This window comes from Desmodus rotundus, chromosome 13 (assembly GCF_022682495.2).
Source record: "Desmodus rotundus isolate HL8 chromosome 13, HLdesRot8A.1, whole genome shotgun sequence".
NCBI lineage: Eukaryota > Metazoa > Chordata > Mammalia > Chiroptera > Phyllostomidae > Desmodus > Desmodus rotundus.
In genome coordinates, this window is record NC_071399.1 from 56217904 (window position 1) to 56241212 (window position 23309).

General features: G+C 34.1%; 1 non-coding gene across 1 annotated transcript; it reads left to right on the top strand.

Annotated features, from left to right (window-relative positions):
* Nucleotides 1-2799: 2799 nt before the first annotated feature.
* LOC112314085 (small nucleolar RNA SNORA3/SNORA45 family) lies at nucleotides 2800-2926 on the top strand. Its single transcript, XR_002975762.1, has one exon. It is a non-coding gene; the product is annotated as a small nucleolar RNA SNORA3/SNORA45 family (small nucleolar RNA).
* Nucleotides 2927-23309: the final 20383 nt, after the last annotated feature.

A 23309-nucleotide genomic window follows, 5' to 3' on the forward strand; every position in this document is an offset into this window, starting at 1 on the left:
TTAGTTGTCTTTAACTTCATTAGAAAAAAAATTGTTAGTTTGTATTGTGGCAGTTATCATATCAACATGCATTTAAAAAAGTATCAAAATTGGTTAATTTTTGTGCAGCAATTTTAATATTGAAGATGGAAGAAAGTATGCAACCTTTTCAGTGTATTATGCTTTATTATTTTAAGAAGGGTGAAAACACAATGGAAATACAAAAAAAATATTTGTGTAGTCTGTAGAGAAGGTGCTGTGACTGACTGAACATGTCAAAAGTGGCTAGTGAAGTTTTTTGGTACTATTGACATTTTGACCAAATATTTTTTGGCTGTGGGGCTGCCTTATGCATTGGAAGATGTTTAGCAGCACCCCTGGCCTCTGTCTACTAGAAGTCAACAGCAGGAGATAGCCGACATACTCAAAATATACAAATCAATTAAGTTATTGGTGAAAATGAAAAATGTGTATATTATTTTATGTTAAAAATCCATACAAACTTTTTGCCAATCCAATATTTTTGAGCTCATCAAAACCTTTCCTTTTTCAATACCCTTCATCTCCCTCATGTACTAATTTCCCATTTAACTAGCTTCAATTCCACAGCTGAAAATTTTAATCTGTGTTTTGCAGTATCAATTCCCTTGTCACAGCCATGCTTTATTTTGTACTTATCAATTGTTAGAGCCAATTCTCTGCCTATTCCTGAAGTCAACTGTTGTGGAAGAAAATCTCAGTTCTGTTTACTGGCTTAATTGTAATTCCCTGACTATTAGCAACAAGTGAGCCCTTAGTGCTGCCAAAGAAGCCTTCCATGTTTCCCCAGGCCTGTTCGTTTCCATCTCATCCTCACTCCTTACTCCAGCTGCTTTTGCCCCATCATCACTTCAACTGATGATTTCCCTTCTGGGAAATGAAGCAATCACAAATGGCATTTCCTCACCCCAGGTAAAAACCATGCATCCCCTATTCCAGTCTATTGTCATGGATGAAGAGTCTGTACTCTTTTTTAAAAAGCAGCCCCCTTTACTTGACCATAAAATGATCAGCTCTCTCACAAGGTTATAATTCCATCAATTTTTCCCTCTCTTCATTATCATTTCCCTCCCCTACTTTCAATCATTCTCCTTAGCATATAATAATGCTATAATACTCTGGTTTCTCTTCAGATCATACAAATCTTTTGCCTTTTAATAATGCTATACATTTCCTCTTTTTTATTTATTAATTTTAGAGAGAAAGGGGAAGAAAAAGAAACACAGAGACAGAGAGACAGTGAGAGAGAGAGAGAGAGAGAGAGAGAGAGAGAGAGAGAGAGAGAGAGACATTGATTTGTTTTCACACTTAATGCATTCATTGGGTGATTCTTGTATAGGCCCTGACCGGGGATGGAACCCTCAATCTTGGCATATGGGGATGATGTTTCAACAGAACTACCTGACCAGGGCACATTTCCTCTTTAGAAAACAAACAAAACAAAACCTTCTCTTGAACTACATCTTGTTATAACTACTGCCTTTTACATAAACTTTCCTTGAAAGAGTTTTGCATATGCGCCAGTTGTAATTCATTTTCTTTCTCTTTTCTTGAAGCTGTTTCACTGAGGCTTTGCCCCTCACTGCTCTGCTGAAAATGCCAGGCTCTTTCATGGAATACATTCACAGCCTTGACTTCTCAATGTTGGAGTTCCCAGTCGCTGCACCTTGATAATCTCTTTTTTTATTGTTTTTCACCCTGATATCTCTTTTCTTTTCCATGTGTACTCTAACTTGAAGATCCCATCCAGGCTCTTGAAATTAAATACTCTCCATATATCTAAATATCCCATCCTGACTTCCCTCAAAATCTAAATCCACGTATCCAGTTATAAACTCAATACCTCCACCTAGATATAAAACAAGAAATGTCCAGTACTGAACTCCAGGCATTACTTTCTCAAACTTGCCCCAACCACAATAGTTTCCATTCTTCCAGTTGCTCAGTTCATATACTAGTGTCAGTCTTGACTCCCCTCTCTTTCCCACATGTACATTCTGTTATTCTCATGCCCACATCAGCAATCCTGTCGTCTTGGTTTTCAAACTATACCCAGAATCTACTGCATCTTACCACCTCCATTGCAACATTCCTGCTCCAAGTCATCATCATATTCACTTCCATTGTTTCAATTAGTGTTCTAATCTCACTTCTTTCTCTCTTTCCTCCAGAAACTATTTTAAAAACAAAAACTCAATCCAAAGTGGGGTTTTTTTTTATTACATGCTATTATATTACTGTTCTGATTAAATCTTTACAATGGCTTTGCAGCTCATCAAAGTGAAGTCTTTACGTTGTCCTTTACGAAATTTTACAAATTTCTCTGTGGACTAATCTCATTTTTGACAACCTCTTTGCCATTACTCTCTCCTTCACACATCCAGCCTGAAACTCTCATACTTTGTTGTTCAAAACATGCTCTCATTTCAGGGCCTAAACTATTTTCCCTACATAGCCACATGGTTCTTTGCTGAAATGTCAAATCCCCAATGATAAATTTTCTTATTACAATTTAAAATTGCAAGACATCCTTGCTGTAACACTGGTCACCTAATATAGCATACACACATGTACACACAAACTCACACACATATCTATCTGTCTATCCATCTATCTGTTTAAATATTTTTATCTCTTTGATCTTACCAGAATATAAGTTCTAAGACACCATGTTTGTTGTTGTTGTTTACTAATGTAGCCTGAGCATCTGGAAAAATACTGGGGCATGATTCCATGATATAGGAACTTATAAAAACTTTGTTTAAAAAATTAAAAAATTAGCCCGAGACTAGTCACATCCTAACGGCTGTTGTCCTGGTGTGCTACAGTTCTCAGAGAGGATTTGCTGGTCTTATTCACTGATGAGGGCACTCAGTGCCCCCGGTTAGTGCCCAGATCAGAAACACGCCCTCCCCAGCTACCTGATGGGGTGGGTTGTCTGGCATCTTTCCTCAGACCCATTAGGAAGTTGGTAACTGCCATGATGTGCTATAACCCTTTTCTCTTTTCTTTTTTAAAAATAAAAATAAATTATAATCTACTACTTATTGATCATTAACTATTTTCAAACACTGTGATAAATGCTATAGCTATGTTACCTTATATGACTCTCACAAGTAAAGAACCTAGAGCACAGTGTTGGAATTTAATCTTAGCTCTGTCTACTCCTCTTTGACATTCCATAACTCTTATATCAGCTACTCACCAGTCCTTTATAATTGTTTCTGCAATTTCAACTAAATTCTGGGCCTAACAAGCCAACATATTAGAATTAAAATAATCATGTGTTCTGGTTTATTTTCATAAAATTTCATATGGTGCCCTGATCTTATGACCTGCAAAATCCCCCTTTGAATTCTAGAATAAATTTATTTTGTATTTCATATCACAGAAATTTAGTATTTTAACACCAAAACATTGATTGGGAGTCACTGATTCATATGTCATAGGAAGGTTGATATTTGCTTAAACTTCTTCTGAATCCTATCCTATATATTGTTCAACATAAATATCAACAAGCTCTTTAATTGCTCTACTTCACCATGATTCCCTTCTGAAAGGATTGTAAATGAAGAATAATTTTATTTATTTATCTTTTTAATTGGTGATATCTGCAAACTTGATCTTGTTTTCATTATTTTCTCTGTATTGTATGTAGGGGAGGAACATGCTGAGAGGACATAATGTTCAAGTTTCCAAACCCTACAGCCAGGTGGAAATAGCAGACCTTGTGATCTGCCGTTGTTTCAAAGCTAGAGTTCCTTGAATCCAAGGTTAAACAAAGTTTAATGGGAAATATAGATTACTATATTTTCATGGCTTGAAAGTTATGGTTTTTAATTATGTAATTTACACTATTGGAGAAAAATATGATTTCATAAAAAGCAAAGTTTTTGTTTTGTTATTTATTTTTAATCACACATCTTCCAGGAGACTATGTTGCTACCTAGGAGCAAAATAGGTCCTTAGGGAAATGAAATTGATTCTTTCAGGCTAATAAGATACAAGTCTGTAGCATGAGTGAGCATCCTATTAACAGGCCAGAAGGGAAAACTCATATAAATACAGAGAAGGTAAATTAATATAGAAGAGAATATAAGGACAGAGGAAGAAAATCTTAATGTAAGAAGAAAAAAAAAATGTGAATGAGATATAGGACCAAAGGGATTTCATCTTTGTACCATATTTTTCACTAATTCCCTTTTTTAAAATCTATGTTTTTCTCTTTTTTCCTGTGTACAGTTTTGGGCCATAATAGTATGACACAAAATATATTTCTAGAGAAACTGGCATTGATTAATCATACTCTGCAAAACCGAAGCGAAAGATAAGGACAATAGCATACTTTTAAAATGAATGAATTTACATGATTATTGTTTTATATTCTGTAGCTACGAATCGTCAAGAGCAGAGATGAATTAATGAGTGATGGTAGTATAAACAGAAGTAATGTAAAACAAAACAGGTAACAAAGTATATGGCTGGAAGAAAATGTAGTAAATTGAACGTGGGTGCAGAGACTATGGTATGGAAGGGGAAAGGAAGACTTATTTGTTGGAATGTTGTGATTTGGCAAATGTTATTAAGCCACAAGTCAACATTTTGTATGAAATTATGTTAAAAGTTAAACTAGCTATTACCTCTTAATGTAATATAATCTCAATTTGTTTTAATTATGTTCCATAGGTTACCTCAGTGACTATTCCTTTATTCATACATTCACTCATTCATTATTAATTAATTTTAAGTATGTTCATTTAAAAATTACTTGAAACCAGGTACTTTGCTAGATATAAGGGAATGAGTGGAAAATCAGAAGAAGTTCTGGCCTTCATGTAAAGAAAGAAAGAAATAAGATGATTTCAGAAAACCACAAAGTTTATGAAGAAATGAATTATGTGTTGACACTGAAAGAAGTGGGACAAGGATGTCACTTTAAGTAGAATAGTCTGGGAAATCAGAGGGGCTAAATTTCTCTATATCAACATGCCTAAGCCAGGACTTATGACAAATGGCAACTGTAAATGTGCCAAAATAGATAAAAATGAGAAAACTAACATGGATCAATGTGAATTTCAGTGTAATATTTTGTATCTCCTACTGCTTGAAGTTGAATAGAGGGACATGGTCATCTGTGTTCCAATTACCTGTGAACTGCAAAGTCGTTCAGAACAATGCTGAAAAATATAAAATTAGCTTGAGTGTGTTTTTAGTACGTTTTTGTACAGTAACATCTTATGTCTATATATTGTATCATTTCTGTTCGTTTTACTTAGAGCCTTCATTGTAAAAATATTAATTTTGTTGCTTGGATTCTAATGTATTTTTAATACTATGTGCTTAAATCCTGGAAGTCTCTTAAAGAGGAATTCTTTAAGAACAAGTAAAATCTTTAAAGTGTGAAGAAATTTAAAAGTGAAATTGGAAAATTGTGCTGAAGAATAAAAAAAGAAAGAAGGCATCTTGAAATGTACATATTTTAAGTTAATAAGGAAAATCAAGAAGAAAAATCAAGAATTCCAAATTCTCCCCCCTTCATAGAAGCAGGGAGAATTTTGAACCAAGCTTTGATATATGCTTATAACAAAATCCAAGCCTTGCCTTGGTCAGAGTTCTAAAAAATGACTCTACCTATCATAATGCACAGGTTCTAAGACTTCCCAGCCTAAAATATACTTATTGTTATTAATTACTCTAACCTTCCCTTTCTTTTAATACTTAAGTTACAAATCACTTTGACTAAATATGTTCTTTCAATTCAGCCTACTGGGATCTTGCCGTCTTTTTCATAGCTATATTTTCCATTTTAATTCACATAAATGATATCTCTTTACTCTCTCACTGTTCAGTTATTGTCTTTAGATTGCTTACTACATATCTGTGGGAAAGTTCCAAACTTTCACTATTGTGTGTCAAAAATTCTGCTAATGTTGCTGATGATTTTGGAGCTGAAAATGAAATCACACAGATGTGTGTTAAACCATGACGAAGAGAAGAAATGGAAGGGATAGTATTTAGTGATTCTAGGATGTCTATTGCAGAGATAGACAATGAGTGTTCCTGTCACTCATTTATTAGGATTTATTTATTATAATATAAGGGCCTCCTTTATAGACTTCCATAGAAGTTGAATGAATGAGAGAAGAAACTGGATGTTGGAAATTAAAAGTTTGAATTGCTACAGATAATTATTAGCTGCATGGAATAACTTTCGGTAAAGAGAATGCAGGCAGGCTTTCAAGAATATATTTTTTTCTTCTTTTAACATTTTTAAATTTGAAAAACATTGAAATACATATTTGGAACATTTGGGTGCATTTTGAATAATGGCTATTGCTGTGGTTTAGGCAACAGATGGTTGGAATAGGATGAGGCATCTCTGTATGCTTAGGGAGCTGATATTTGGTGAGATCAAATTTCTTCTTAAAAAGGAAAAAGTGAATAAAAATTGAAAGTTAAACTGGGAGAAGGTTAGCGTTCTGAATCTAATAGGCTAGTGAGAAATTCTCAAATAAAATTTTTTACATAATTCAGACCTGTCTACTTCTTTAGCTTTTTTCCAAAAATACCTACATACACAAATCTGGTTGCTCGGTAATTTCATGTGTGTTTTCCTCTCTATCTCTTCTGTCCTATCCCTTTATTCCTGGTGTTGATAATTAACAAGCAAATGTATTAAACAAATTTCCTGATTGTTCAAGTTGCAATGTTAACAGTAGTTTTTCTAGACTTGATTTTCTTTTTCTGTAGAAGGAAGAAAGCAAGGACAAACATGACACGGATGTTGTGTTTCATAGAAGAAACACAATTTAAACCAGTATTGGTAGTTTGTGTAGTGGCACTGGGTGGTTTAAATTATACACTCTGTATCCTGTCTTTGCAAATCTACTTTTATTTTTAAGATATCATTAGATCTAAGGCAGTCCAGTATCCATTTGGTGATAGGTATACACAGAATGAGACAAAAGTAGGTTTACAATTATGTGTATGAAAAATTGTACAATAATTAATAAATAACAATAAAAGAATAAACTGTTTTGCATATTTACAACTATAAACCTATTTTTGCCTCACCTTCTATGTATCACTGATGGCTGAACTGAGGGCTGTAGAAATCACACCTTCAACTCAAGTTATGATGCCTTGTATGACAGGTTCTTTGAAGTCTTCCTTCAGTCTTTCTTTAAAGAGAAAAAAAAGTTTAAACACACATTTTTTTTTTCTATTCAGAGTTGAGATCAAAAGTTTACTTGATCATAAGATGGGAGAAAAAGAAAAAATATTTTTTTTCCTAATGACATTGGTTTCTCTTTGAAGTTCTGCTTCTAGACAAGTCACATTAATATCAAAGAATCCATAAGTAGATTCAGAAAAGCTCAGATTGGAAATACCAGGATAAGTCAGTGTTCTGTCTCTGTGTTTATAAAACTTTACAAAATCCTGAAGGTGCTTTGTGTGTTAATTAACAATAAGTGAACTCTATGTTTTGATATTAATATCATTAAATAAATATTTTATACATGAAAATATTTAGCTGAAAGAAACCAGATTATCAATAAATTAAACCTTTAATCCTTGGCTTTTCCAATTGCTGTTACAGTTTGCTGATAGTAGTCAAACTTTCCTACTTCTGGGCAACATGTAACCTAGATGTAGAAAACAATTTTTATTTTAACAGTTTTAATGAAAGCTTGTTCTATTATCTCTTAGTATTAATTTAATTACTTGTATTTGAAAATTCTAATACAGAAGTTAAACTTATTACAATTCCAATATATATAATTTAAGGTTTACAACAAACTTTTGAAAGATGTCATTAACCCTTTTACACATGAGATAACTTATGTGCATCAATGATAAAGAAAATTTCTAAGTCTTGAAGTTAACTGGAATTTAAACCAAAGACATTTTGACTCAAATGTTCATGTCATTTCCATAGAAAAAAATACTTTCTCAAACACATTTAATTTTGCCTCCATGTGTATTCTTCCAGTTTCCCTAATCTATCTCATTGGCATTGTTCCCACGTGATATAGCAAAAAATCTTAAGGTTGAATTTAAAAATTAAAGTTAAAATATGGCATGAAACACTTCAAGAATGGTGATAACAAAACCTGTGAATGTCTGTATCTCCATAAAAGCAATAACAATATTGGCAAAAACTGTCAATTTTAACTTTTTCAAAACTTGATCATAAAACCAAAAGATTGCAACAATTCTTGAATAGTCCTAAAAAAGCAGTTCTAAACTAATTTTTTACCAGTTCTAAAAAAGCAGGTAAATCTGAAAAAAGAAATTAAGCTCAATGACATTTTTGTTTGCCCTATTTATATCCCCCACTCTCTCTAGGCTCTTTGTCAGCCTCTAAAACACACAGTCTAGAAAGCATGGTATTTATTAAAACAAACAGCTTAGCGTACCATACCCTAGCTGGGTCAGAATGTTTTTGCCTTTCCCCACAACCAAATCCCTTGAAATTTATCACTATTTGATCTATATGACAGCTCCTGAGAAAAGTCTCATTCTTTCTTTGACCTGACTCAAAGGTCACTATATGAGTAAAACCCTATTCCCAGGGCATTTGTCAAAGTATAATCAGTGGAAGGTGTTTAACATTGCACTGTTTCAGATAACATTACCATTTGGAACAAACGTAAGCTGGTCAAAATCATGACAAGGATAGATTGGGAATGAGATACTCATTTAAGGCTTTGAAAATCTTCAACACAAGCCCTGGATGGTGTGGCTTAGTTGGTTGGGCATCATCCTGCAGACCAAAAGGTTACAAGTTTGATTCCCAGTCAAAACACATGCCTGAGTTGCAGGTTCAGTCCCTGGTCTGGGCATGTGCAGGATGCAGCTTCCTCTATCTCTGAAATCAATGAAAGAAAAAATAATAAAAAAGAAAATCCCCAACATAATCCAAAGAGATACCTGGTGAAGCAAAAGTAGGTTTACATTTGTTCATATAGAAAATAATACAATAATTAAAAAATTAAAAGAATATACTATATGCTTTGTGTACTTATAACTGTGAAACTACTTTTTCCAAACCCTGTATAAGGCCATGCACATGTGCAGGGTTGTGTTCGTTCTCAGCAGAGATCTGAGGATGCTCACTTCTGACCGATCGTAAGGATTTGTACAAGCAGAAAGTTATAGCTGAGGCAGAGTTGTAAACTGTTTCCCTGAATATGGAAGGCATCCCCCAATACACACAAAGAACCCCTCAGCCAATAGTGGGAGACTTACTGGCACCAGGAATTTAATAGAAGCACTGGCCAACCATTAGTGGACAAATAATGCTAATTGAACAGGGACTTCAGTGTCTATCCTCAAATACACTTTACAGAATTAGTCAAGGAAAGACAATAAACAAACAAATAATAAAACAAATAGGAAAAACAACTGAGGAATAGGTTTAAATATGACTTCCAGAATTGTTCATTTAAAATGTGCAGTTTTCAATAAAAAAAAAAGTTATGAGAACTTTGAAGAAATAGAAAACCATGGCCCAAATACAGGAAAAGGAATATATTTAACAAAAATTAAAACTGAAAAAACCCTCAAATGTTGAACTTGCTAGATAGAGATTTTAAATCCACTACTATAAATGTATTCAAAAGTTAAAGTAAGCCTTGTATAAACAATTAAGTAGAAAGCAGTGTGATGCCACATAGAGAATACTTACACACAGATTAAAAAATAGATATTCTGAAGTTGAGAAACAGATTTGAACTGACAGAATAAATGAATTCTTAGTTTTTCTTTCTAACATTTCATTGCTGATTTACAAAAATGCTATTGATTTCTGCATGTTGACTTTGTATCTCACTATCATGCTAAATTTACTTATTAGGTCCAGTAGTTTTTTTCATGAAGACTATAGGGTTTTCTATGGGCACTATCTTGTGAATAATGACAGTTTTCTTTCCTCCTTTCCAATTCGGATGCCTGTTATTTCTTTTACTTGTCTGATCACTGTGCCTAGAACTTCCAGTACTATGCTGAATAAGTGTGGTGAAAGCAGACACCCTTGTCTTGTTCCTGATCTTAAGGGGCAAGCTTTTGGTCTTTGCTGCTTGAGTATAATGTTGACTGTAGGTTTCTCATATATGACCCAGTGAATCTGCTGTCAAAAATTTACCTAAGAATCCTGAATCACCAATTTAAAAGAACTTATGTACCCCTTTGTTCACGGTGGTGCTAATTATAGTAGCCAAGTGCTAGAAACATCCTAAGTACCCATTAGTAAATGAATGGGTTAAAAAAAATCTGTGGTACATTTACACAATGAAATATTATGCAGCAGAAAGAAAGAACTCTTACCTTTTGCAACAGTATGGATGGCACTGAAGAATATTATGCTAAGTGAAATAAGCCAACTGGTGAAAAGCAAATACCAGAGGATCTCACTTATAAGAAGAATCTAATGAACAAAATAAACTAAAGAACAAAATAGAATCACAGGCATAGAAACAGGGAACAGACTGACAGTGACCAGAAAGATGGGGGGAGAGGGATAATGGTGGAAAGAAGGGGAAGGGACCAGACAAAGAACATGTATGAATGACCCATGGACATGGACAACAGTGTGGGAATTGACTTTGGGAGCCAGGGATAGAATGGGTGGAGGAGGGCAAAGGGGGGGGGGATTGGGAAAACTGTAATAAAATAACAACAAAAAGTGATTTAAAAATAAAAATAATATAAAAGAAAAAATATTTGTAACTATTTATGTCTTCCATCTGATTTAAAAGAGATGCACATAAAGGAATAATTATAAAATTGTTTTGGTGGGCTTATCATGAATGTAATTTGTATGTCAGTCAGAGAACAAAGGCACACAGGGAAATGAGACTACATTGGAACACAGATTTTGTATCCTATTAAAATTAAAACACCAAGGCATACCATAATTACATTACCCAAGATGAAAGATAAGGAGAGAATCTTAAAAGCAGCAAGACAAAAGGAGAGAGTTACCTAAAAAGCAGTTCCCAGAAGACTGTCAGCTGATTTCTCAAAAGAAACCTTGCAGGCAAGAAGGACTGGCAAGAAGTATTCAAAGTCATGAAAGGCAAGGTAATACATCCAAGAGTACTCTATCCAGCAAAGCTGCCTTTTCGAATGGAAAGGCAGATAAAGTGCTTCTCAGATAAGGTCAAGTTAAAAAAGTTCATTATCATTAATCCCTTATTATATGAAATGTTAAAGGATCTCATCTAAGAAAAAGAAGATAAATAATATGAACAGTAAAATGACAACAAACTCACAACTATCAACAACCAAACCTAAACAAACAACAAACAAAAAAACAAACTAAGCAGCCAACTAGAATGGGAAGAGAATCACATAAATGGAGATCACATGGAGGGTTATCAGGGGGCAGAATGGAGGAAAAGAAACAGGGAATAAGAAGCATTAATAGTAGGTAGAAAATAGACGAGGGGAGATTAAGAATACTATGGGAGGGAAATGGAGAAGCCAAAGAAGTTATATATATGACCACTGACCTGAACTAGGAGCAGGGAATGCTGGTGGGAGGGGGTGAGCAAGACAGAGGGGAATAAAGGGGAGAAGAACAATGGGACAACTGTAATAGCATAATCAATAAAACATACTTAAAAAAAGAAAATGCAAAAATTAATTAATTAAATCTTAAATTAACTTTAAACAAATCAAAATAAAATAAAATTAATAGTATTAATCAAAGTAGATTATTTTAAGGCATGATTTTTTAATCTTAAGGACAGTTACTAAAAAAGTAACTCAAAAGATTATATTAAAAGAAACAACAAAGATCTTAAAATGGAACCACCCTGGAAATTTTGTATTTAAAACAAACAGACCAGTGATAGAGAAATAGGTGAATAAAAACTCAAAACACAAAAGACATGTAAAAGACAAATAGCAAGATGGCAGAGTTTAACCATACTTTATTAATAAGTACATTAAAAATAAAAGAATTAAAATTCCAGTAGAAAATCAGACATTGGTAGAATAATAAAAAAATGAATCCTCCAAGTATATGAGACATATATTTTATTCAAAGACATCAATAATTTGAAAGTGAAAGGATGGAGAAAATATCAGGCAGGCAAACAGTAATATAAAGAGGCAAGGTCCAATACAAACAAAACAGAATTTAATACAAAAAGTTGTTACTGGAGATAAAGAAGTACATTTTATGATAATGAAGATGTAATAATTTCAAATACATATTCATCCTTCAACATAAGCTCCAAATTTATTAATCAAAACCTGACATAAATGAAAAGAGATAGAAAATTCCATAATAGTAGCTGGAGAAGAGAATTCAATGCAACTTTTTCGATAATGGGTAGGATAATTAGAGAAAGATAAACAATGAAATAGAAGACTTGAACAACATTACCAACTAACTTGACATAACAGGTATCTGTAACCAACAATAAAATATACATTCATTGCAAAAGTACATAAAACATTCTCCAGGATAGGCCATATATTAGGCTATATGGCACGCATAAATAATTGTACAAAGTATGTTCTCTGACAAATACATAATTAAATGAGAAATTTATAACAAAAATAATTTTAGGAAACTCATAAATATGTGGAAATTAAACAACATGTTCCTTAACAAATTAATCTTTTCCAGGGGCTAATAGTTTTGGGAATATGGAGTCACTGCTAATGGGTGTAAGATTTCTTTTTGGTTGATAAAAGCGTTCCAAAATTAGATAGTAAAAACGATTGCACAACTCTGTGAATATTCTGGAAAAAAACACTGACTTTTTAAGAATATCTATAGACTGAGTTTTATGACATACACACTATAGCTCAATAAGATAGATAATAGTCAGATGACATTTATGGATGGGCTGACACTTAGGGACTATGTAATTCTGAAACTCAACCAGCCTGAAATTGTTTCCTTGGCTGTAAACTACAAACATTAATGCCTCCTATTAACTCAGGTGTTTAAGTGTCTTACTAGTTAAAAATCTGTACAAATACACTCTTCAAATTGTGACACCTACTTACAAAATGTTTAATCTATCATTTTGTTTGACTACTCTACTAAATAGACACAGTCATGTTCTTACTTGCATGCTTAAATTTCTTGTGGGAAGAGTTATATTAAAGTATCTTTATCTTGGGAAAATTGAAATATGTTTTCTTTGGATTTTAATTGAAATTATAAGAAATATTTATGTCAGGTCTTTTTGAGTTGATATCTTAATTAATATATATTTATTTGTTGAATTTCTATCTTCCAGGTTATGTAAGAACTGGACTCCTTGAGGGATACAAATAAGCAAAAAATGTTCTTTCTGAGTTCAAATATACAGTGTTTCATGAATATGTATATCTGTGTACATATGTGTGTGTGTATATCTATATGGAGAGCACAACATTAGTACCATGACATTCAAAAGCTTTATATAGTGAGCATAGCTATGTGAAAATTCTTACACATATTTACAAGGTTGTCTTTTGGGGAAACAAAATGCAGAGCCACTTAATGACTTAAAATTCCTAATTTTCCACCCACTGGATTGGCAAAGCAATAAAAAGTGTGACAATACTAAGTACCAATAATTATATGGATCATTGAGGAGTCATAAACTCTATTGGTGAGCATATGGATTTGCACAGCTGATTTGAAAAGGACAATTTTGCTTTATCTATTAAACTTGCTGATACATGACCTATTAGCACTTACCCTAAAGAAACTTGTTGTATTGCCATAAAACTACAAGTACCAGAATTTTTATAGTAATATTATTTATATAACAAAATATTAACAAACTACATAAATGAGTATAAAATACTGGGCTCAAATTGGTGGTGTGGGAAATGGGCAAAATTAAACACTCATAACTTAAAAGAACAAGCACTTTTGGGGTGGTGGAAGTGCAGTTTCAGAGTATAAGGGACAGCACCTTGGTGTTAATATTTTACAATACAGGAGCCTCTCAAGGAGTAAGTGGCTGGATGTATGAAGCTGATAATAATTGTTCCTTCTATATTCAGGCTCTGCTGTGTTACCTACCTTCAAGTCTCTCCATCTCTTGTCAACAAATACTGAAGGGCTTGGATGGTGATGGGCAGGTAGAATATTGCATGTGTGGAAGTGGGTCTCAGGAGGTTCTTTCTCTCAGTGGAAGCTTGTGGATCAGCAGTTGCTGTCATCCTGACTGTGTCCAGACTTCTGCACTGTTGTACTCCTGATTTTTCTTCACTAATCAGCAGAGGATCCCAATTACTTATTGTTTCTTCATCTCAAAATTAATTGGAAAAGGTGAATTAAGTCTTACTTCAGTAAGGTTTATTTATTCCTAAATTCCACTTATCAGAAGAATGGGCTCCTTGTTTATTTATTCAACTAATTGACTGTAATAACAAAAGCACAACATCATTCTTGAAAATGTGGAAGTGAATAGTGAAAATTTCTCTAATATATTTTCAGAACAATACTTTTTGAATATATTTTGCTTAATCTTGACAATACTCTTTCATAAGAATCTCTCCCATACTCTGTTGCGACTAATTCTCACATACATTACTTATAATTATTCTGTAAGTCTTGGTTAATTGCTTGTTTGAATTATATTTAATACAGAGGTTCTGATCAGTGCTCCTGCTTTTGAGGTATATACAGGTTATGCCATCTGGATACATACTATGCCACTGGGAATTTTTTATTTTATGTAGTAGAGTTTTCTTTACATGTAAGAATAAAAAGGTACATTTTTCTTACCAAATTGTGAATGTGAATATATATATATATATATGATATCCTATGATATGATATATCCTATCATATATAGTGTGTGTATATGTGTGTGTGTATACACATATACACATATATATATATATATATATGTGTATATGTAGAGATATATATGGAGAATGTAATATGAAAAATAGAGACATTTATTAAAGAAGATACAAGAAACATTATACATAGGACAATGATGCCTCAGTCATCTTCAAAGTTAGCACCTCTAGACCTCACACATTTCTTCCAGTCTCCATCAGCTGCCCCATTGTATTGTCCTACATTTCACTGATGGTCTGAAATCTCTACCCTTTCAAAGGTGATTTTAGTTTTGGGAAAAGCTAGAAGTCACAGGGCACCAAATCTGTGTTATAGGGTGGCTGAGTCAACTGCGTGATTTAATGTTTCACCAAAAATTTCTGCATGAGATATGATTCCTGAATGGGTGCATTGTCAAGGTGAAGCTGCCAGTCTCCAGTTGCCCATAGCTGTGGCCTTCTGAATCATCCGAATAGTTTCTGTGGAGGAATGTTCAAGCTTAATGCAAAATTTGATGCAGGTTCATTTGCTCTACTCATTCAGTCATTTTGAATGCAATAGCCATACAATATACTGTTTGTTCAACAATATCTACCATCCCCACACATTAATATAATGAAGCATCATTGTTCACACATGTGCATTCCAGTCCACTCTCCATGGCTGCCAGGTTACATAGATGTCATGCAAACCTTTCTTGTTGATATTAACAATTGCTGGACTTTTTCTTGACAAACCTCATAAATATATATATAATGTATAGATATAATTTTTTAAAAAAATTCACATAAACAGATTTTGAAGAACACATTTTTGTCCTTCATGTTGTCTGACTTAAGATCTTTTATAAGAGTTTATTTTAAAATAATAAAAATTTTAACTTCACTTTCTGTTTTTATCTCTTCTCATAAATATGCCTAACTATATGACTTGACTTGTCCTATAACATGTCTGAATAGATGTGACATTTCTTAATCTCTCTGTCCCACAGTGATTTTGGAGATTAAAGAAATAAATGGGATGCAGTTTGGAGGTTACTCTATTGTGATTGTATGCACACCCTAGTATACTCTATGAAAGCTGAAGAGTGTATTTTTAAACATTCTTTGAACTACCTGTCAGACTTAATTTGTGTCAATTATACTGTTGTGGATATATACTTTCAAGGTTGAGAATCATACAGCACATTTTAGATTTTCAGTACTTTGCTTCAAGGAAAAGTATTTTTCTAGCTTATTTGCTTTCTAACTGCTAGAAGTTGCCTTGCGTTGATCCATACACAATGTGAATACAAATGAAGCTTTTTAACATATAATTGTCTCCCAGTGCCTCATCCTTCTATCCTCTTTCTGTCCTGAAATACAATGTTCAGAAGGGTTTCTTTTCTCAGCACATCACTAGTTCTACAAAGAAGCAGGATCTGTGAGAAGGTTGAGATACCACTATTTACAAAGAACACTTGATTAAGAAGTTTTCACATTTCAGATTGGGAAAAGAAAAGTGTTATTTTTGGTCAGAAGTAGCACCTATTCACAATGTATCAAAAGAGACCACTGCTGTCCTCATTAGTCAAATTTTTGGAGCCATCTGCCCACACTGTGGGATATATTACAGCCAGAATGAGAACTGCAGGTACTTGAAAAAATGCCAGAAGTGGTCCTAGTCAAGATAATTCATTGGCTGGTTGGTAAAAAAGAAAATTATCTGACTTAAAGCAGATAGAGATTGAAAACTAAGAAAACTTACCTTTTAAAAGATTGTAGTGTATCACAGAGTTCTTGTAGTCATCTTTGGACCTATAGTATTTGCATCCCTCTCTCCTCAAAGTGTCAGTAACACTGTATTCTGTTTTGCTAAAAAGTATTTTATTTTTTGGAAATAAGTAAATACCCCACTACAAATGAAATCCTATGTATCTCTGACTAAAGTGACTATCGAACAAGAGCAAAGCATGTGTTGGGGAAAAGCACATTATATCTTTTAGGCTCGTCACCTGATTTTCCTAAGTGCAATATATTTTCTCTTAGTTTTTCAAGATATGTTTTATTTTTAGAATTGCTTAAAGAATCATCTATGTCAATTAATTAAAAATATCAATAGCAGAAAAACTTCTTTTTCAGAAATACTTTTATACATTGGCTATATTAAAGGCTTCAATTTAGTCCTGAGTTTTAGTTAGACAATATTCTTGAAAGAGTATATATCAACATGTTTAAGTGGTTTTCCTCTATTATTAATGATGATTCCAGATTTTTAATAGCTTAAAATTGTATCTTTGTTTTATTAATTTACATTAAATCAGTTCAACAAATATTATCATATCAATCTAAACCATAAGTGTTATTACTACTTTAGAATTAGAGAAGTAGGTAAACTATTTCTGAGCAGGGTGAAATATACTCCATTATATGACATTTGTTAAGTGATTTACTCCTTTAATCCTTTAGAATTAGAGTTTTATTACTGTTTTGTTTTTGTTTTCTTTTAGTGTTTTCTACATCTCTGTAGTGTTTTAGAAACTAAAACTGATGTATAAAATATAGAACATTATTCTCTTGATCTTACTACTTAGTGTAGTTAAGTAGTATAGAATAATATATTAAAATATAGACGTTTGCAAGGAATAAATATAAATTAGTATGTAATATTAATTTTTATACTGTAGGTTATTGTTTCCATTTAAGAGGAGGGTGATCACTCTTAGCAAAGAATATGTCAGATGTTTTTCTTGGGTTAATGGGCAATTGCTCTGAAACTTTATTCTAATAAAATAGCATATAGTTAATGTTAAATATATGATTTGTCATAGTTTTTGTGAGAATTTAATCAAGGTGTTTGGTGTTATTTAAAACTAGCAGACAGTTGATTTTTAAAAATATTTGCACATACAGATTTAATTTACATACAGATATTATATATTCTATATTATATGTCACACATTGGATAGATTAGTATATGGTATGTGTTATTTTGTTTGTGTGTGTGTCTGTATCAACTACTATTTAGAAACATAATTTACAAAGGACCCTGATCATTTTATTTATCCTAGTTGATAGATAGTGGCTAGAAAAAATATGTCATTGGAAGATGGTATTTCAATGTGCCTCACTACTGAAAATATTTTGCTAGATCCTGAACAAAAAATAAGCAAGGTTTGAATGATCAATTGAATTCCATCAGGCTGAACTGTTTCAGGAAACATTGTGTTACTACCCAGCCACGTGGAGTTCTGCTGCTTGTCACCCAAAAACTCTGGGGGAGAAGTACGGAGAAAAAAGAAAGGTGTTGTGTATTTAAAAACTACACAATATTGGAAGAATAATGGGTTTCAGCCTCAAAGTCCATTCCCTTAAAACACCCAAAGGCAATTAATTCCTCCACCTTCTGCCAGATCAGTTCAAGGCTGCACCTGGAATCCCTTCTCCATTTTAAAAAAATCATCCTATGAGCTCATCTGTAAGTGAAACCTAATCAAGAAAACAAACAAGCAAGCAAAATACAACCAGAGACATTGAAATAAAGAGCAAAGTGACAGTTACCAGAGAGGAAGGGAGAGAGGGGAGAGGGATATTAGGGGGAGGGCCATAAAGGAGCATGTATAAAGGACACATGGACAAAGCCAAATGGGGTAGGTTCCAGGGTGGGACGCAGGAATGGGTGGGGTGGGGCAGAAGGTGTGCAAGGTGTGGTAAAAATGGAGACAACTGTACTTGAACAACATGGTTAAGAAATTATTAAAAATATATATCATCCTTTGGGAGATATAGATAGTTTAGCTGGTTCCCAGTCACAGTTCGTCCTCAGGTCTCTTTGGGAGTCTGTTCATGCCAGAGGCCTACTGGTCCTACTGGTGAGATGCCCCATCCTCCAGCCACTGCCCTCTGGCTCAGGGCTTGCATGGCGTCCCTGTGGATGTCGGCTCACCGAGTGCATCTATGTGCCTGGCTGAGCAGGGCCGAAGTGCTGCACCAGTCACCAAGGCTGCCGCTGCTTCTCCTGACAGGAAGGGGCACATGCTTGTTTCCTGACCACATTTCTCCAAGGCCCACCCGTCCAGGAACACTTGGGCCTCCCAGTCCCTGACCAGGTAGCAAGGGGAAGGTAAAAGGGAGAGTTTCCCTGTACACTCCATTTTAAAAGCCCCTGCCCATAATCCCACATGTGCTGGAAGCTGGTAGTAGGGTCTTTTTGTCCGTGGGAACATTTTGCAAGCTGGACTCATGTGCGCAGTGTCTCCGCCTGGGGCAGGGTGTCACTTGTTACACGTGTGTTCTGACCTTTTCAGCCTACATAGGCTCTGTACAAGCTGTGTCCTGAGCTGCATTACCTTCCTAGGTGTATGGAAGCCTGCTACGCAGTTTCTGCTGCTATTTCAATCTGACGTCTTTGGTACTTCTTACCCCTCTCAGAGTCCCTCCCCTCTACCCCTCTGCGGAGGGATCTGGCCAGACCTCTATTACAATTGCTCCATTTCTCTTGTTGGAAATTGCTGCTTCTAAACTCACAGAAACTGAAGAGATGACCTCTTTTACACAATTGTTCTAATTAATAAAGCTAGCAATATATTGTATTAAATAAAATAATTTTATTTCCTTATATGCATCCTATCTGGGCCCCAGCATGGGTATGATACCACAATTTGGATACTGTGAAAGGAATGCTTACAATGCTGTCAGTATTTTTGTCAATTTGCTATGGGAAAAACATTTTTTCTCAAAACAATGGTAGAGATGATAGTTGGGTATAAGTACCTATAGTGGATTGGACATTTCTGTAAAATTCGTGTCTACCCAGAACCTCAGAATGTGACCTTATTTGGAACTAGGATCTTTGCTGATACAATTAGGGAAAAAAAATTATGTGGTCACTAAATCTAATGTAAGTGCTCTTATAACAGAGAGAAAAGGACACAGACACACAAAGAGAAAAACTATGAAGATGGAAGCAGAGATTAAAGTGATGCAGCTATAAACCTAAATGCACAAAAAAATTATTGAGAACCAGCAGAAGCTGGGAAGAGGCAAGGATGTATTCTCCTAGGGAGGATTCTCCCCCAGAGACTTCATAGGAAGCATAGCCTTGCTAAAACCTTGATTTCAGATTTCTAGCCTTCAGAACTTTGGGATAATGAAGTTCTCTTGTAAGCCATAAAACTGTGATAATTTGATACAGCAGCCCTAGGAAACTAAGACAGTGACATAGCACAATTTTAAGCCTATTTGACACTGTATAGGTTTTAATGTCTTGGTGTCTGAATCTAATCATCTTTACTGATGAACTACATATTTCCGTATTGTTTCCTTGCTTTCCCTGAGTTTTCCGGTCTATTCGACCTATCCCCTTAACTATGATATAACCTAAGAAGAAGAAAGCCCTAAATCTATCTCTTGACTTAATATTGCCTTCCAGCTAATATCTCTTCTCTCTGCTCTCTTTATATGAAATTGTGTCTGTATCCACTATCTACAATTTGCTTATTCCCATTCTCTTGCTTCATGCCAGGGTTTGTTCATACTATACAACCCAAACATTGTTTTTTCTTTTTTTGGTCAGGGTAACTACCACATTATCAAATTAACTGATAGATTCTCAGTAATTATCTTTTGCACTCTCAACACCATTTAACAAATTTCAATGTCATTTCTCCCTTTTTTGTGGAAGTGCACTCTCCATTTTCCTTTTACTTGGCTATCCTCTTCTCATTAGCTCGAACTCTCATTTCCTGACCTCTATATGGCAGTGCCTCAAGCTTCAGTACTCGTGCCTCTTTTTTTTGTTGTTTATTATCTACCCTTTTTTCATGGTAGTTCCATTTAGCTCCAGACTTTCAGATATTTTCTATGTGCTGACATTTCTGAACTTAAAATATCTAGCTTAAACTAGGATGGACTGTAAGTGAATAACTAAATAAGTGAGTAACAAATGAGTTCTTGTAGGCATAACCCTTTTAAAACATTATAATTAACATGGAGACTACAAATTTAGTTTCCTAACTAATAAGTACATAAACAAATGTCTGGCCATAACTTGTTAAATTATGGCATTTATTCATGGAGATTGTTAGAAAGTAAAGAAATCAAAGCTAATTCTGGAATTTCATATGTCTAACAGAATTTATTTCATTGTGGCAGACTGCTGAATTCTCTTGTTTCTACTCAGAGAGCAAACCTTAACTTTTTTCAGGTTTACAATGCAAACTGTTATAGCAACACATTTCCCAGTCTTCTGGAATGTAAGCATGACAGGTGACTAAGAGGGCCAAGGAAATATAGCTAAATTCTGTGTATAAAGGAAAAATAAATCCTTTCTCTTTTCTTCTTCATTCATGCTGTCTGGAATATAGATATAATGCTTCAAGGATCAGCATCCATCTTAGCCCAGGAGGCGACTCACTAAAAAAAAAGACGGAAACTGTGTCTCTCATAACCTCATAAAGTCACCACACTAGACCTAAACTAATTCCTTGCCTGGTATATTTATGTTACCCTCTTCAGTTTCCATTGCTGTAATCCAAACTTAATCTTAACTGATACTTTCCTTCATGTATTTGAAAGTAAGGTGCTTAAACTAAAAGAACCCAAAAGTTGAATTTGAGCAAATAAATAATTTGAAGCATTGGGGAGAGTGATGACATATTTTACAGGTTAAAAAGCTGAGAAACTTTACCAATCTTCAATAAAACACTTTATAGGTCACTGGCTGAGCCTTGGAAGTCTTCCTATATACTTATCACCAAGAGCGATAATTGAAGAAATAATGAAATTTGGTGCATGTTTGCACTTCTTTTTCAGTAAAGACTTATGAGACACGTGAAATCAGTTTGGAGCCAGAAGCTCTTCAAACAGAGATGAATATGTTAAGAAATCCTACTCATAGCATGCAAACTAAGTTGACTGAAAATTTTGTAATTTGAAATTCTGAAGGCTGAAAAAGTTATCAGCTTCTTTTGTTCCTTAAATTAAAAAGGTTATAACTAGTGGAAGTTAAATCATAGTCTTAGAAGGACATAGGTGACACCCATCCTATGAAGGTCATAAGTCTTTTGGGAAAGTGGGAAGCGTGCAGTCTTCTCATTCAAACCAATTGTTTTAAAGGTTTTAACATGGCTACACTTTGTTTTGAAGACTAGATTGATAAACAGAGTATATAGTCAAGTAATACAGAATGATGATGTTCAAACTTAAAACCCATGAGACTGTATAGAAAGTGTGTTTTTATGATTCTCCAGACTAAGGGTTTGTGGAGCAAAGTTCCCTGAACTTAGGGTCTAGGTTCCCTGGAATTTAACTTAGTACTGATTAACCAATGCTGACTCCAGAGAGATTTATTTCCGTAGAGAAGAATTTCAAGAGAAGATAAGACTTGAGATTATGAGACACTATGGATTACAAAATGAAAGACACTAGTATTATTTTTCCATAGGAGAAATGTGCTTACAGTTGAAAAGATGCAGTGACAACTCAGTATTGTTCCCATATGTTTTCAAGCAGACCCTCTCAGGGAGGGAGGACAACTACTCTTTCTCCTAAATAAACATGTATATTCATTTTATTAGGGTTCCTTGCCTACAGTAAAGAACTGTGCATGGAGTTTAACCTCGGTCTCTCATTGTCTCAGGCTTAGAATTTGGGCACAGAAGAATCACATAGTTTTCATTTGTATTAAGTAAATAATAATTTACTCTCTACCAGAAATCTTGTGTGTATATTCAACATGTTATCAGTAAGTAAAAATGCTGAAAACTTAAAACAATACCTTACTAAAGGTTTGGCTGTCAAAACTGCCTATGGAACTTATAAATAGCAAACATAATAGAAACTGCTTGGGGTTTTGAGGGGATTATAATATCAAAGAAACTCCATCCTAGCCTAAAACAGATCCCAAGTATTAAATGTTTAATAGAACACAAGATCTCCTACTCTTAGTTTGCAAGGGAACAATAAGAAGTTTTCTGATAAACCCAGTATGTGGCATGTACTCTCCCATGCTTGACCCACACGTGGACACAGAGAATAAAGGATAAGTTCTTTCAGTAGCTAGAATGAAGTACTGCAAAATGGACTATCAAATTACCTCATTTTGCTTCTGTTTTGTGGAGTCTCTACTACGACTACTCAGTAACATAATTTGTCATGACTCTTGTGTTTTCAATTTTTCCCTACAGGTTGTTTTTTTATTGTGGTTATTATCCTTCTTATCCATTGCATGAGGTACAAATTTTACAGGGTGTTTTTACAGCAGACAGCAACATAGGCCCTGATGAATGCATCTTTATTTCACTTAGAGAGTCTAGAATTTGATCTAGATACAATAATTGGGTCCTTTTTCCCCTCAAGGAAGAAGAGTATCTGCAATTATATGGATCAGAGCATACTTATCAGCTTTTATGTAGCCAAAGGAATAAATTATGAAAATAGTGCTAGTTACTTTTACTTTCTTCATTATTTAGGTTTCGTTTCATTAAAAGTAAACTGGTTTTGTT